Raw genomic sequence first — 18,167 nt, forward strand, 5'->3', positions numbered from 1 at the left:
TGCAAGTAGATAAATAGATACCACTTCAGTGGGAAGGTAACAGCGTTCCCTGCACCTTGGTGTTTAGTCATGCCGGCCACATGACCACGGAAACGTCTTCGGACAGCGCTGGCTCTTCGGCTTTGAAACGGAGATGAGCACCGCAACCCTAGAGTCGGATTCGACTGGCTTTCGAGCAAGGGAACCTTTACCTTTACCTTTTATGACTCAGTGAAAGATTAACAGCAATAAACAAATCCTGACTTCAGCCAGGGACTGCGGTGAAATAAGGGAAAGAAACTGAAAGCAGGTAACATTTTTATAAAACACGGGGTGGGGTGGGGGACTCAAGTGGAGCCTCTGAAACAGATCCCGGGTTTTGTTTGAGGAAACCATGTCAGTTAGAACTGTTGGAGTGAGTGACTCAGCCTGCCTGGACAGGGGGGGGGGGACGCGACAGGTGTTCTCTCCTTGAATGGGATGCCTCTCTTTGTCTTCACCTGGGAGCTGCCCTCTGCCCCCTCCTCTCTCACTTTGCCCTCTCACTCACCTCCCATGGACTACCATGGAGACACATGTCTCTGCACCGTCTCTCCCGTAGATAGAATGCCCTCATACTTCCCCCCACACACGATATCTGATGAGCTGGCCATTTGTAAAAGGGAAAGTACTCTTTAGATTAGGCTTCTTTCTCTTCTTTTGATTACAACCTGAATTGAACGAGATCTACTTGAATAACCTTTTTTGCAATATACTTCTTGGGTGATTTATTTACTGCACTCAGTATCATGCTTCTATGACTGGGCAAAACTCTGCTACATTAACCAATTATCCCAATAGGAACAACATGCAAGCAGTTTTATTTTGTAAGATATACATTCTTACCTGTTTTCACATGTGCACACCCACATCTATTTTCCCCTTGTTCTTGATTGCCATCAGCCATGGGAATTTGAGCAGATTAAGGAAGTTGCTGTGAAAGCGAAAGAGGAAATAGAAAGGAGCAGAAAGAAATGCCTTGCTGTTCCCCATGCTTTTTAAAAACTTCACAGTAAAAATACTTTATACAGCCCCAGTTATCTAATGTAGAAATCATGCATCCGAGTCCTAAGATTATTGCAAAGGAAGGGGGAGTTGTCGGCATACAGAACAGAGGAGTAGGGGTGTCTAAAATTTATCTATTTACTAAAGGCTCCCCGCCCTACTTTAAAACAAGGTTACCACTCCCACATCAGTGGTACTTACTCTGCATCTTATGGAGAACCACATTCACAATCACCGTCAACCAAAAGGACTACATGCCTACTGCAGTGCATGCATGCTCAGATCTGGGCAGCAGTTGCAGGCACCTGCTCTACCTCATGCTGGAGAAAAACACAAGAAGGCAGCGATGGAAGTAAGGGAGGCTCAGGCGTCTCACTGCAGGAGCCTCCCACTGCAGGTTGGCCCTCAGCATTCCAAAGAGAGAATCCAAGTCAGTCTTGTGGGCTGGTTCACAGCAGGTGCCTTCAGCAAGAAGCCTGGGCACTCCTCACTGGGCACTCTTGCCAGCCCGATCCTGTCAGATCTCCGAAGCTAAGCAGGGTCAGCCCTGGCTAGTGACTGGATGGGCAACCTCCAAGGAATACCAGGGTCATGATGCAGAGGCAGGCAATGCCAAACCACCTCTGAAATGTGCCTTGCCTTAGAAACAAGTCTAGTTCACCACTAGGATTGCCAGGTCTTACCTGACTGCCAGTGGAGGCGCTTCCTGCCTGGTCTTGGGATCTTCTCGTGCATGGCCTTTGCATGTGCGCCATGATGACATCACCCAGAAGTGACATCATCGCACTGGGAACGTTGTGCAGGGGACGCTCTAGCATTTGGGCAAAAGCCTCTATGGTCACCAGAGCGTCCCCCACGCAACATGCCCGGCACGATCATGTCACCGCTGGGTGATGTCACCACACTGGGCACATTGGGAGCGATGGGGCTCTTTGTGGGTGGGGCTCCCTCGCTGACCAGCTGGCCATCAGCAGATTGGGGCCCCTGAAAGCGGAGGAATCCTCGCCCCCATCAGGGGGATGGCCAAATAGTATTCATGGTTTCCAATATTAAATCAGGGAAGGACTGATTTACAACAACAGAAATATAAACATAAGGATTGCAAAAGGAACTCATGCCTTTTCACCTACATGACTGTGAATTTTTATTTCTCCCAGTTTCCATGATAGGCCCCACTCCCAGGCATGTGCTGATCTTGGCAATGTATGCAGAACTCACATCTGGCCATGGGACAGATGTCTTTGTATAACAGGGAAAATACAAAGGCATTCAATGACTATCCTAGGTTTTAATCTGTATAAACATCAAAGAGTGAAATCTTTCTCGCACACAATTATTAGTACAATTGTTTTTTTGCAAGTGGAACTACAGCCAGCATGGTATAATGGTTAAGAGTGCTGGACTAGTATCTGGAAGGCCTGGGTTCTAATCCTCCTTCATGCCATGGAAGCTCGCTGGGTGCCTTTGGGCCAGTCACAGACTCTCAGCCTAGGCTACCTCACAGGGTTGTGAGGATAAAACTGAGGAGAGGAGAATACTGTAAACCGCCTTCGGTCCCCATGGGGGAGAAAGGTGTGGTACAAATGAAGTAAAATAAATAAAAACTAAAAAAAATTAGCACACCTGTATTAAATTTGATAGGGCTCCTTGGAGACAAATTAAATTGTTTTGTGAACTGGTTTTTCGCAGTCCATGGTTTAAAAAGGACAACTTCATTTGCTCCGTGGTCAACACTCTGCTTGTCAAAGTTGTCAATGAGCAGTAAAATATGACACCGCCACAAATCTCACCAGTGCAGTGTTTTTAAATGCAGGTCAAGGAAGAGAGCCCTGGCTGAAGTCATATCATGGACAATAGTCAATAGCAGAACAGCTGTGACTAGCTTCAGTTGCTTGACACAGGGTAACACTGACATAGTCAGAGGGATTGCCATGAAAAAGGCAGCTGACTGGACAAGAACCAAGAGGCGCTATGCTAGATGCTGATGAATGTTAACACAGCCCACTCCTGCCTAAAACCTCTAGGCATTTAACAGACCCAAACAAACAGGATGTACAAATATCCCATTTCCCAAATAGTGACCAATCAGGGTTTCATGGGTATTTTGCTCACGACTTGTAAGGTTCCTGAACCAGATGTTCAGATCCAGAAGCTATAGTTAGTCTTCATCTGCAACATACTCCTCTCTCTCATTCTCTTAAAAATATAAACAAAAGAAAATGCTGATAAAGTTGAAAAACAGTGTGTTGAAAGATCAGTGGGTAGAAGCAAGATACAAGTTGTGTTCCCCCAAAAGATAAACATTTCTGAGCAGGTTATATTAAAAAAGCAAAACAAAACTGTGAACACTAGTGGGTTAGTGAATACCTTATCAGACATTTGGAGCAAAAGAATGAGTACCTAGATCTCAAAATATAATTGCAAATTTGTTTTTATAGAAACTACATAAGTTTTAAAGGTGATTTTAAAATGCTTTGTTAGCTTTACCAGCTTTGTTAGCAGGAGTTTGGAAGACAATTCCAGTTGAAAATTCCAAAGATACTCATCATATTTAAATACACAACTAATATTAATGGAATTTAGGAACCTCTTCTTTGCAGTCAGCTTGGAAAAGCTGACATTTAAAATACAAAGAAAACAAAACTAAAGGGTATTAAAATGGCATGTCAAGGGGGGGAGGCAAGTGGTAAGGAAGGGTTGAAAGAGGAGAGACCTTGATAAGACAGCAGAACAGCAACTAGTGTGATACAGATGTGGAGGTCATAGCCAATGTTCCCTCTAAGCTGAGTTAGTGTGAGCTAGCTCACGGTTTTTTAGCCTCCTGCTCACACATTTTTGTCTTCGCTCAAGAAGGATGGCTCCAGAGCAAACTAACTTATGCAGTAGCCTAATTGCTCGCTCACCACTTTAATGCCAGTAGCTCGCAAAGTAGAGTTTTTGCTCATAAGACCCCACAGCTTAGAGGGAACATTGGTCATAGCAGAGGGAGAAAAGGGACTGGTAGGGAACGAGAAGGCCTGGGGGGAAATAATGGCTTTTCCCCTGAGGATTTTTCCAATGAAGAACTGGAAACTCTGGAAGCAACAACAACAAAAAACCCTATGATATTTGGAGGGTTTGTGTGAGAAGGCCTGGGGGGAAATAATGGCTTTCCCCCTGAGGATTTTTCCAATGAAGATCTGGAAACTCGGGAAAGCAAAAACAACAAAAACCCTATGATATTTGGAGGGTTTGTGTGTAAAAAAATTTTTTTAAGCAAGGCTTTAGTCCTTCAGAATGCACAGTACACAGATTTTTAACTAAGAATCTACAGCATTGGATAATAATTCCTACAGCATTAGACATATACAACATGTCTTCAAGCATATATTTATTGTTTATATGTGACTCATTTTGTATAAAATTAATATGCTATAGTCCCAGTGTCTCCAATCTTTTGAGTCTGCAGGCACCTTTGGAATTCTCACACAGAGTGGGGGGGGGCACCACCACAACATGGATGCCACAGTAGGTGGAGCCAATCACAAAATGGCTGATGCAGGGGGGCAAAGCCCACCACAAAACGTCAGGGATCAAGGTTATAGATCCCTTCAATAGTAACTCTTCAACGGGATGCCTTTTAATCTGCCCTGCTAGGCAAAAGCTGCATCTAACTCTGCCCACTTTCTAAAAGCCCTTGGTGGGTGCCAGGAAAGGAGTCAGTGACACCATGGCCCTCACAGCACAGGCACCACGCTGGGACCCCCGGTATGGCCTGTAGAATACATCATTGAAAAATTCTGTGTTTTCAAAGTTATAAAGTTTAACTTGATAACTTGATATTCAAATATGCTTTATTGTGACTATGTGAGACTCTGCTTATGACACAGTTCTTGTGCCTAAATGAAATATTTGTGCTTTCTGTCGTCCCCGTCCCCCCCGCCTCTCAGATGACAAAAACAAAGGCTGATTCTACACGAAGATTTTGCTCATAAGAACATAAGAGATGCCAATGTTGGATCAGGCCAAAGGCCCATCCAGTCCAACACTCTGTATCACACAGTGGCCAGAAATACCAGTGCCATCAGGAGGTCCACCAGTGGGGCCAGGACATTAGAAGCCCTCCCACTGTTGACCCCAGTTTTGGTGTCCAAATTGTAACGACTTTTTAAAAAGCATCCATATGATGTTGTCCCCTAATAATCTACTTTTGGGGTTCCACACACCCCCTTTCCTGTGACCTTTCCTAAACCTGGCTTGGTATGATATTTTTTGAAAGATCACAGTCAAACTGTGTTTGTATACCATGTGGACAGTTCCATTTTCCTTCCTCGACCATCATTTCCCCACACCACCAGATGACTTTTCTAGGATACACTGCTATAGCGTTACAATGATATATGTACTCATTCAAACAAATCCTCAGCTTTCATTAAAAAACAAAAAGTCGGTTTCTAGCCCTTTGTTATGTATTGGGATTGAATATGGACGCTCTAGTCTCAAAAATCAACGAGACGCTAGTCCTCTTGAAAAACCTGGGTCTACAAGTAAACCTGGAAAAATCTCAACTTTGACCGGTCCAGAAAATACAGTATATCGGTGCATTCCTGGATTCCACAGCTTGCAGAGCGTACCTGCCACTAAACAGGGCTGCAGACATCATGGATCTTGCCAATGTCATGCACACTCGACCATCGGTGACGGTTTTCCAAATACAGAGGCTCCTTGGTTTGATGGCTGCTACCACCTCCGTCTTGATCTTTGCCAGGCTGAAAATGCATGTCCTGCAACTCTGGTTCATTCACAATTTCGATCCAAAAAGACACACACACACCACCCTTCTATTTCCACCGGTCAAAGTACGGGACTCTTTACTTTGGTGGAGCTCATCCATGTTTAACACCCTTTTAGTTAAAGACCTATGCTTTTCCCTTTATATCATTGGAACACAGGGCTAGAGAACTTTTTTAAAATTAAAGTTGGGAATTCAGAGCACCTAGTAGACAAATCATTATCACTCTATAACAATATGTCAATTGCTAATTTAAAAACAAAAGCCAGGAAAAACTCTGCAATTGTGGGGTGATGTGTCTCAGCGGCAACGAAAGCTACACAGAAACTCTTCACCTCAAGATACGCATGCTAAAACAACACACAGTTCAGCCGTTTAGTGTTCTCCCCCCTCCCCCTTTCTTATTTATATTGGGTGTATATGAAATTTTGCCTGTAGAAAACAAGGCATTTATACTTATAAATGTCATAAATACACCAAACAGTACAATTGTATATGCTAACATGGTTATAAACTATGCATTTTATGTTGCTAAATCGGCAAAATAAATTTAGGCTCGATGAGAAAGTTGATTCCTTCCCCCATAAAGAGTCCCCCTCGCCACCTTTAAATTTTCTGGGAGGTTTAAAACCAGGGAAGGAGGATCAGGGAAGAAAACGGACAGTGACGGCATGGTGATAAGGGTCAGTCTTTGGAACGAGTGGAAGGACTGGGGATGAAGTTCAATCGTATGGCTTATTTATTAGTCAGCAGTAAGAGTGCTACTTTCTTGCCTCACCTGACATCTTTTGTTCCAAGCAGCTGTAAGGAAAAGGTATAAGAAGGTACCTCTTTTCCTCAGCAACAGTTGCAGCTATTATACACTTATAAATAACCTCAGGACTTCTGCACCTTCTGGCTTTCAGGGGACTGTACCCTCCTGTCCTCTGAAGGGCAAAAGCAGACTGGAAGTCCAGTATACAGAAGGGTCAGAAGATGCTCTGCAGCACATACATATTGCTTTTTCCTCTTGCAGAGTTCCAGAGAGCTGCAACAATGCTGCTGTCACAAGAAATGTGAGAGGAGGAAGGAAATCTTTTTCTCTCATTGGCCTGTAGGTGAAAAGGATTGTGCAGGAAATAGAAGCCAGCTCCCCTGGCCATGACACTGCAGTTGCAGAACAGATACAACAATGATGCTGCAGTTACTGCAGGGTAAGAAAAGACGAGGCTGAAGTTGGTTCCTTATTCCCAGTTTCTTATTCATTCCTTACTCGCGCCTAATTCATGAATTCATCCAAAAACACTGAGGAGAGTTTGAAAGCCCCAAATCAGGTTTGGACACCCACACTTCATACACCTCCATGTTCAGTGGACGCTCTCCTTCCAGGGGACATATGCTGTGTCCTGGTCCAAAGGGTGGTGTCAAGGTTTCTCTCTCTCATCCCAGTCCAGGGATGGGAGATAAACCAAGTGTTCAGGAACAATTAAACAAACGCCAGGATAATGTCTGTACACTCTCCAGGCTTTACCAGGATCTCTCTTTAACCAGTCCCGTACCAAAGCTCAGAAGCAGAGATCCCAAACTCATTCTTGCTTTATGAGACTTACCCACTTTACCAGCTCTGTACCAGGGCTGCAAACAATTAATTAACACAGTGGTAGCCTCCTTAACCGAACGGCTTAGACACAAGTTTCAGTCTTAGAAATCAGGTTGCAACAGAGGAAACAAGTCCAGATAATATTGATTATATATTATCTTTATTCAGTGCACAAGCATGCATATAACATGAGACTAGCAAAAGATAAGAAACAAAAGATATCTATAGCTTGTTCAGCTCTAACTATACAATAGAGGTAGTTCATACCATCTATGAAGCATTTTGAACACGTTTTCTATAAATGAAATTGCTCTCATACCTCTCGTGGTCGATATCGATGAGTGAGTTTATAGGGACCGCTCACAAAGGCAGGATACTGCACGGTCTCCTGGACGCTCCCGCTCCAGAAGTCGATCCCCTCGAGTCTTCCTACCCCCCCGCCTCTGTCCACCATCCATGCCGTGGTTGACTCCGGCGGGCTACTCTGATTGGGATCGTTACTCTGCCCACTCTGCCCACAGATCAAGGTCACCCCATAGGACTAGACCCTCAGCATCTCTTTCTCATCCTCCGAATCATCCGGCCGAGGATCCTTCGCAGCATAGACCGGAACCATGCCGTCCTCCCAGTCCCCATGTCCTACCAACAAAGAATATGACCAACCAAGTTAAAGCCACTCCGGTTCAAGTGCCAGATCCAGACTCCTCGGATTCTGTAGATGAGGATTCTGATACGGAGGCTTCAAAGGTACATACCTCCCGACCACAAATCTCCTAACCAGGCAGTAGCAGATGACCAGCCCATATCTCCATCCGACAATCTGACTTCTTACGCAGACCTCATCAAAAGAATGGCCCATTCTCTTGGCCTCTCAGTCGTACAACCACCACCACCACAGGTTACAGATGCCGTCTTCGATATCGTGCAACTTGATATGTCAACTACCATAGCACTGCCCATGTCCACTGTCCTTCTACAGGCAGCGAAAAAACGCCATGGGATAAATCCTAATCAGCCCCTGTGTCAACAAGGTGCCTAGACCATATGTATAGAGTCCAGGAAACCGGAGCAGAATTTTTATTCTCCCACCCTCAACAAAACTCCATGGTAATTACCTCTTCGTCTAATAAACCTGAGATGGCATAGTTGATGTTGTTAGGTCCAGTGAGTGTATTGTCTGGATGTATACGGCAGCAACAGGGTGTGTAGCAAGCTCTGGTACCAGTCTACATGTGTAAATTAGATGCTATTATTGAAGGTGATGAGTAGTTTGCGATTGGGGGGCTGTCTGTGCAGTGGTAAAGGTTCCCTCCTTTCTTTATTCAAATCTTCTGGGAGGCACTCCAAAAGAAGGTTATGGCACTGGAACCAGTATTTGGACGGGGCCCCACTGTATGTCATCTTGCAGGGGACAGTCCCCAGAGTGTGGTGATATGTCAGTTGGGGTGGGCAAAACATTTTTTGGGGTGCAGCCTCGGCCCAGTGTCTATGTGACTATCCTATGGGCACCACGCTTTGGAGCAGCTGGCACAACAGGTCATACGTAGAAGACCTCTCCGATGGCCTTGGTCTCTTTAACAGCACCACAGACACCATATTGCAGGATCCATAAAAGCCTCTCACGCTCTTGGAGTTTCCTCCTCCACGAGGCAGCAATATCGGCCTCGTCCTTGGTCTAGGCCCTGGCAAAAACACACTCTGAACCGTCAATCTCCTGACAGACAATGGAGGCCACGTATGTCTTTGGGTGGCCAAAAGTCCACCTTTCAAAAACCCAGGTTTGGGTTGGGACAGCAGTCTTCACGCACTAAGCAGGCAAAGCCCTCCAACCAGGGTTTTTTACTTCCTTCCCTCCGAATCAAATCCAACCTGCCTAACCCCCTTTCTCCAAACTTGGTGTCACATCACCATAGACGAATGGGTGCTGTCCATCCTAACCGAGGGCTACCACATAGAATTCCACCAGAACCCCATTACCCCCATCTTTGCCTCCACACCTCCTTCTTCGGCCCTCCTTGAAGAAGTGTCAGTCCTTCTACAGAAGGGAGCCATCGAGCAGGTGCTGCAACATCTAAGGGGCAAGGGATTCTACTCCCACTATTTCACCGTCCCAAAGCGGGATGGAGGCGTTCAACCAATCTTAGACCTACGGGCTCTAAGCACCTTTGTCAAATACTACCTCTTCTGAATGGTATCCCTGCAGCAGATCCTGCCACTTCTCCAGAGGAACGTCTGGATGACCACTCTCGACCTCCAAGATGCGTATTTCCATCTCACTATCCACCCCTCCCACCGCCAATACCTATGCTTCGCAATTGGTCAACTCCATTACCAATATATAGCCCTTCCATTCGGCCTCTCAAGTGCACCAAGAGTCTTCACGAAGACAATGGTGGTGGTTGCTGCCTTCCTCCGTCTCAAGGGTATCTCCATCTACCCGTACATTGACGATTGGCTCTTGGTGGCGAATTCCAGGGACGCTCTAGTCTCAAACATCAACGAGACACTAGTCCTCTTGGAAAACCTAGGTGTACAAGTAAACCTGGAAAAATCTCAACTTTGATTGGTCCAGAAAATACAGTATATCGGTGCACTCCTGGACTCCACAGCTTGCAGAGCGTACCTGCCACAAAACAGAGCCACGGACATCATGGATCTTGCCGCTGTCATGTGTACTCAACCATCAGTAACGGCTTTCCAAATACAGAGGCTCCTTGGTCTGATGGCTGCTACCACCTCCGTCTTGGTCTTCGCCAGGCTGAAAATGTGTGTCCTACAACTTTGGTTCATTCACAATTTCAATCCAGAAAGAGATAGACACACCACCCTTCTATTACCACCGGTCAAAGTACGGGACTCCTTACTTTGGTGGACTGTCCCTTCCCACCTATTCCAGGGAGCACCCTTCCATCCTCCATCACCCCAAATTACCCTCACTACAGACACCTCCCTCTCAGGCTGGGGTGCCCACATGATGGGACTTTGTGTCGGAGGCAAATGGGACACACAAAATCAACGTCGACACATAAATTTCCTAGAACTTCTGGCAATACAATTCGCCATCACCAGTTTCCTGCCCCTGATCAAGGGAAAATGTATCACAGTCCCCACAATACTACTGCCCTCAGCTATGTGAACAGGCAAGGGGGCACAGTCTCCCAACGTCTCTGCAACCTTGCCCTACGACTATGGCACTTCTGCATCACCCACAACATCTTCTTAATTGCCACACACATCCCGGGGCATATGAATGTGCAGGCAGACCACCTGAGTCGGGCAGGACTCAGTCTGCACGAGTGGGAAATGAACCCAACTTACTGTTGGATCCCCAAGCATCGAGAATAAATCCACGTTTTCAAGAAAAGCAAAATTTATTTCAAAGCGTTGAAGACATACTCAAACACGTTCTTTGTTAGAACTGGGGATACACAGTTAGGTCAAGCATAATAAAGGAAATTCAAACAGATACAGATCCAATGAATAGCATTCCCGCTGGCGGGCTAATGAAACGGTTGCGCGCCCAGTCCATGGGAACCAGGCAGAACATCAGACAAAACACAGGTGCAGGACTCATGAGAAAAGCAATAGGCAAGCATTACAGCATCTTCTCCCCCACACAACCTCCAGCAGTTATCTTGTGCATTCCAACGCAGGAGCAGGCTTGCGGCTCTGGAACCAGTGTTTGGACCAGGCATCACTGTATCTCATCTTGCAGGGGACAGTCTCCAGAGTGTGAGGATGAGTCCTTTAGGGTGGTCCAAAGATTGTTTTGGGGTACAGCTTGGCCCCAGTATCTGCCTGTGCGATTGTCCTGGGGGTGCCTTACTTTGGAGCAGCTGGCACAAGAACCATGCTTTGGACCAGGACACAGCATATGTCCCCTCGAAGGGGAGAGTTCGCTGAACATGGGGGTGTATGAAGTTTGGGGGTCCAAATGTTATTTTGGGGCTCAGAGCTTTCAAACTCTCCTCACTGTTTTTGGATGAATTCACAAAGAAGACATGAATAAGGAGTGAATAAGGAACTGGGAATAATGAACCAACTTCAGCCTTGTTAAGAAAAGAGGGAAGGAGAGAGTCTCTGTTGGTTGCAGCACTGTGTTGGAACAAGTAAAAACTGGGGGCCCGTACTTCAGGAGCAGAGCAGCCTGAAGTCAGTAAAGTCCTTTCCCCTCCCTCCTTAGCTGTGCTGACTGACATAAACATGGCCCAAGCAGGAATTCTTGGAAAAGCTGATGGTCAGAGAGACTGCCATTACACAAATATCCTTGGCAATAAATCCCACAGTACACACTATTGCAGGGGTGGGGAGAAGTGAGGATTTGGCATGTCTCACAATTCTCACTAGAATCAGAGATCTCTTTAGATGTATATTGCACAACTGGAACCTAAAAGTAAGCTACAGAGGGAAAAAATGCATATGTTTAGCTAGTGTTTTCCAATTCACTTTGGTACACAATTCTATGGCAATGCAGGATTGCCACATCAATGGAATGTGACCTTCAGGCTGAACTTGTGGCTTTCTGAGAAACATGACATAAAATATGGAAATCAGAGCTGCCCATAATAATAAAAATAATAAAATTAACTAGAAGTCTTGTGCCATTGTGTCTTGAGAAATAAGCTACAGATTAATTTTTTAATGTCCTCTCTCACCAGATTTGGGGGCATTTTAAACACTGCATGGAGAAAGAAGACAGTTCAAAAACTGATACACACTCACAAGGGAGACTCCGTACTTTTAGATGGCATTCAGCCAGCAAAAAGACAGTGCAGAGAGTTTGTTAGAATCAGACACGGTGAAATGTGGGTGGGGGGGAACTAACTCTCTGGGTGGCCTTGGACAAGCCAGACTCTTAGCTAAGGGGCTGACTGGTACAAGGCCACCCAGAGAGCCTTCAGCTGAGCTAGAATTTTAACAAATCTCTCTCATATAACTAAAGAATATTCCTTGCACTGGCTCTTTCACTGGCAAAGAACATCAGACAGATGTTTATTTGGCATACATACATTTGCCTAGGTCAGTGATAGCGAACGTTTTAGAGACTGAGTGCCCAAACTGCGACCCAAAACCCACTTATTTATCACAAAGTGCCAACACAGCAATTTAACCTGAATACTGAGGTTTTACTTTAGAAAAAACAACTCATACATTAACTTAAGATGATCCAAACAAAGTAAGGAAAGCAATCCCAAATGCTTTCATTTGCTTAAAATTATTTGGCAGAGAATTCGACACTTTAATGATGGTCTGGGCCTGGCTGGGGCGATGGCATGCGTGCCCACAGAGAGGGCTCTGAGTGCCACCTATTGCACCCGTGCCATAGGTTTGCCACCACTGGCCTAGGTCCTCACTGCACCACATTCAGGCCACACTGGTTTCTCATCTAGCTACATTACAGATAAACAAGGGTTGACTATAGGAGCAAGGCAGCGACACATTATCTGTCTCCAGAGAAATAACACTGCCACACAAATCTGGCGCTCCGCACTGCTTCTTTAGGATATGATCCCTTGTTTTCAGGCTGAGTAACAGGATGCCAAAGTGAGAGCATAGGAAGATCTCTGCTGGCATGTGTCCTCAAAGTGCAAAATGCTGTGTAAGCCTTCTGTCCCTCAGTATCACCATCCACTTGAAGCAAAAAATAAAAATCCTATTTGGCAGGTAAGAACAAAAGCTGAGAGGCTGACTTCTTTCCCAAGAATTACAGGAAACAATGGAGTTGAGTGATGACCGGAGATAAAACTGAAAATATGGCACATTCGGAAACAAAAACTGCAGACAAAAAAATCCCTGTGCACAAAACCCCCCGTGCACAACTGGAATTATATCTGTGACAGAAATGGCATGCCCAATCCAATTACTTTAATTTACACAAAAATGGTGGGATGCTGGACAATGCCCACATTCCTAGTCTCTTTTTGGGAAACAAAAGGAGCAAAAAAATACCTCTTTATCTAAGCCTTTTCCTTCCCCTTGTGCCCAAGGGATGCTCTGCAAAAGAATAAGAGTGGGCTATTTTGATGAAAATAAATTTTAAGAGCAGTGGTTGTTGTCTAGTTTTTGGTTTCTACAGTGTTGACTTCTGATTAGCACTGGTTCCTTTTCGTCACTCTCCACTGGTTCGTTCAATGACTTAGAACACATTATATTTTAGATGTGCATTTAGTGCAAATACATCCTCCCAGGTCCTCACCGTTCCCATCTAGCTACATTACAGACAGACAAGAGTTCACTATAGGAGTGAAGTAGCAAAGCTCAGAAATGGGGAGCAGGGATAAGCAACACTTTTCAAACTTTCTATATTATGGGAAAAGCAAAGCTGAGAATACACATAACTTATACAGTGCTGGACTAGGATCTGGGAGACCCAGGTCTGAATCCCCACTCTGCCACGGGAGCTTACTGGGTGAGACTCTCAGACTAACCTGCCTCACAGGGTTGTTGTGAGGATAAAATGGAGATGTATGCTGCTTTAAGGAGCTGTGGTGGCTCAAGTGGTTAAGACGCTGAACTGCAGGCTGTGGAAGGTCAGTAGTTCAGTTGTTCGAGACCCGGGTGCCGCATGATGGAGTGAGCTCCTGTCTCTAGTTCCAGCTCCTGCCAACCTAGCAGTTCGAAAGCAAGCAATTGCAAGTAGATAAATAGGTACCACTTTGGTGGGAAGGTAACTTCGTTCCGTGCACCTTGGTGTTTAGTCATGCCGGCCACATGACCACGGAAACGTCTTCGGACAGCGCTGGCTCTTCGGCTTTGAAACGGAGATGAGCACCGCAACCCTAGAGTCGGACTCGACTGGCTTTCGAGCAGGGGAACCTTTACCTTTATGCTGCTTTAAGACCCCATTGGGGAGAAAGGTGGGATATAAATAGTTAAATGAATGAAAATAAATAAGAAGCACACGAAGGAACAGGGAATGCCCCTCTTTGCCCCTCTTCCTGTTTAGTTACAGAAGCCTTTCTACTAATTACACTGCAAAGTACCTGTAATTACTGAATAAATTAATGGCCACAATGGTCACTGTGTGAGCGTGCAAAAATTAAACAGAAGCAAGCCTGAAGGATGAGGTGACTGGGCAATGAACAAATCAGAAAGATTCAACAAACTTGCATAAGAATGAACAGGCTCAGGGTTAAGATAGATATTAGCAACTATGTTAAGATTTTTTTTTTAAGAAACCTTATATTTATTTTATTTATAAAATTTGAACCCCACCTTTCTACCCAATAAGAACTAAAGTTAAAACAAAGTATTATAAAAACATACTGAAATGATTAAAACCAAAACTAAAATACATATGCAAAAAAGCAGAAAAACAGTAATTTAAACACAGGACAACACGGAGGGATAATTGAACGAACAACAGATGATAGCAAAGTCTCCACTCACTGGCAGAAGATAATGACAGACGGGGGAACAGACAAATATATGGGAGGGTTTTTTTCCCCCCAGTTTTGGTGCCATGACCAAGAAGGCCCTCAGGTTGCCACCCGCCTAATCTCTGAAGCTGGGGCCACCACAGCAGAGTCTCAGAAGATTATTGTAGTGGCCAGGCAGGTATGCATGGGAGTAGGCGGTCCATCAGATAAGCTGGTCCCAGACTACATGGGGCTTTAAGATTTAACGCCAGCACTTTGAACTGGGCCTGGAAACAAACTGGGAGCCACTGTAGATATGCCAAGATTAGATTGACAGAACAGAAACCAAAACTACAAAGTTAACTATTCTCAAAATGTCCTTGTTACTTAATGTTTTCTTATGCTAATCTGTTTTGTTACAGAGAACAATCAGAATGTGCATATAGGTTCTACTAAATGTCCCTTCAATGTAATCAAAGCCACTGATATCAAAGGCTTGCTTTGCCTTCAAAGCAGCAGCAACTGGCTCAGTTCCAGGGCTTTGTCAGGTAAAGCTCAGACATAGGAAGCAAGGCCATTATTGCCTTCTATTGGGGGGGGGGGAAACCTTCTCTCACAGAAGAGGGGTTCAGTGTCACCTACAGTGTAATAAAGCAGACAACATACGTAAATTGTTATCAGTTTAGAATCCAACAAATTTTCTCATCCATAACTAACCATCATGTACTTCATTGCAATGCCAAATCTATATGTGAGAAGGACCAGTCGTTCATGCATTCATTTTATACGTTTATTAATGACTTTTCAAACTCAAAAAATTCTCAAGGTGACTTACAAAATGGCTAACAGTGCTGTCCTTAACTGCCTTTGGTGGAATGGGTCGTTTTGCCCTCTCTCCTGGGTCCTCTGAGGGATGGTGGAACCCAAAGGAGGCGTCTGCAGGTCTCCTCAGCGACTTGAGATGGAATTACTGTTAAATCATCACTGTTCACTCTGGAGGTTTTGTCAAAATTTATTTGGGGAAGTTTACCCATTTTTCTCCAAGGAAAACAGTGTTGCACTTACCTGTAAGTGTTGTTAATTGAGTTGTCACTGTGCAGGCGTGAGACCAGCCGCCCTGAATATTTTTTACCTAGTTTAGTAACAGAGTAGGAGCAGCCCCTCCCAACGGGAGCTGTTAAGGCCATTTTCCCACCCAACAATCACATGCTCCGGGGAGGGGCTCTGCACTCTCCCTCAGTTCTGAGTCAGAGAATATTATTTTTTGGATAACAGAAGAGCTCACAGCGGGATAGGAGGGAAGGATGTGTGCAGACTCTAAGCGATAACCCTTTTCAACAATGGACAACACCCAGGAATCTGAGGTAATTTTGTGTCGTTCTGGCAGGAACTTGGACGAACCTTCCCAAAAGGAAGGGTGAGATGAATGGTCAGCCGGTGCTAGTGAGAAGGAAGGCTTAGAAGCTTGGATGGGTCCCTTTGAAGGCTGGTGTTGAGCAGAGCCAGACCTGGGCCTCGAGTCAGATCTGCATCGTTATGCAGGGGAGGTTGGGAGGACCTTTGTTGAGGATACTGGTAGTTCTGTTGTTGGTAAGGACGCTGGAAACCCTGGTAAAATGGCTGAAAACTCGAATGATATGTAGGCCTGTATGAAGGGGCAAGGGCTTGGGTTACCCCAAAGGAACAAGCTGTTTGGCAATTTTTCTTGATTTGCTGGAGGGACTCATCAGACTTAGATGAGAACAACGAAAAGACCTCAAAGGGTAAGTCCTCTACATTAGCCTGTGTTTCAGGAGGAAGAGTGGTTGACCATAGTCAAGCATGTCTTCTAAGGATTATAGATGAAGCCATTGTGCACACTGAAGGATTGGCTGCATGTCTGCCTGCATTCAACTGTTGTTTCAACAGCCTGAGTGCTTCTGTTTGGAAGCCTTTGACTTTTTATCACGAGGAAGCTGGTCTAGATAAGGAGTGATCTTCTCCCATAAAAAAAAGTTGGTATGCTGCCATAATAGCTTGATAGTTAGCTATTCTGAGGTTTAAAGATGACAATGAATAAGCTTTATGGCTCAACGTGTCAGTCTTCCTGCCCTCTTTATCAGCTGGGGTGGAATGGGATCCTGTATCTCTTCAGCTATTAGGGATGGGTGAAAAGGAAGGGGCAGCCCTCTTGCTGAACCCTGTACATATTCTCGACTTTTCTAGATGTGGCAGGAATGGAAGACGGAATGGAAAATCCCAAACCGATTTTGCCATCTCTAGGATTCCCTCTAGAAGCAGGAAGGCCACAATCCCTGGAGTATCAGGATAGAGTCAACCTAGGATCATGTCACGGAGTCTAGCGTCCATGGACATTATCTGGATGTCTAACCATTGTGCCATTCGCACCATCTGTTCAGAGTAAAGATGCTAGTCCTCACTTGAGCAGAGCCAGACCTCACTTGAGGACTAGGGGTGAGCAATTTTTTTTAACCGGTATTTTTCGGTTCAGGTTTACTGGACCCGAAAAATTTCAGGATTCCTGAAAAATCCTAGATCCAAATACCGGTATGGTATTCGGATCCAGGATTCTTCAGATATCCCAAAACTTTTCGGGTCCAATAGACCAAAACCAAAAAATGGCAATAAAAAAATACCAGCCCGATCCTGGGGCTGGCTTGGCTTTTCCTGTTGCCCAGTTTACACCGAGCGGCAGGAGAAGGCAGCACAGAGCTGTGCTGGCAGGGAGGAGGGTGATTGGCTCCCCACAGGCACAGCCAGTCCAGACCCGTAGCTGATGTGGGGCCCACGGGGCCCGCCCCCCTAGCATTTCTTCCGGGCCCCCTCCTTTCTGGGCTGGCCCCAAATTGAATTAATGTTATTATTAGCTTTGATTTAATTAGCTGTACCCCCCGAGGCCCCCTTACCCCAAAATCCCTAGCTACAGGGCTGAGCCAGTCCCAGCTGGGCCGCCCTCTCTTGCTGCCCAGCAGCAGAGAGCTGCACCAGCGAAGAACTCTCAACTCCCCACCAACCCAACTGATCTTGGGCCGGCTTCTCTTGCAGCCCGGTTTGAACCTTTCATGTGGGTAGCCGTGTTGGTCTGCAGGAGAAGAGCAAGATTCGAGTCCAGTAGCACCTTAAAAACCAACGTTTCCAGGGTATACGTTTTTCAAGAATCAAAGCACCTTTAAGTCAGATACCTGACGAAGGGAGTTCTGACCCTCAAAAGCTTATAGTCTGGAAGTCTTGCTGGTCTTTAAAAAGTGCTACTTGAATCTTGCTCTCCATGTGCTTTGGTATGTTTCTCCCCCACCCCCTCCCATCTTTCTGACATAGGAAGGGCCTTCACTGTAGTTTGGCTCCCTTTCTTTCCCCAAAAGCTTTCCTCACAAACTACCACCAACCACCATGCTCCTTTAACGAACACCACAACCTTCCTCAGAGAGGTGAATAA

Source organism: Gekko japonicus, unplaced genomic scaffold (assembly GCF_001447785.1).
Source record: "Gekko japonicus isolate JY-2015 unplaced genomic scaffold, Gekko_japonicus_V1.1 scaffold555, whole genome shotgun sequence".
NCBI classification, from domain to species: domain Eukaryota; kingdom Metazoa; phylum Chordata; class Lepidosauria; order Squamata; family Gekkonidae; genus Gekko; species Gekko japonicus.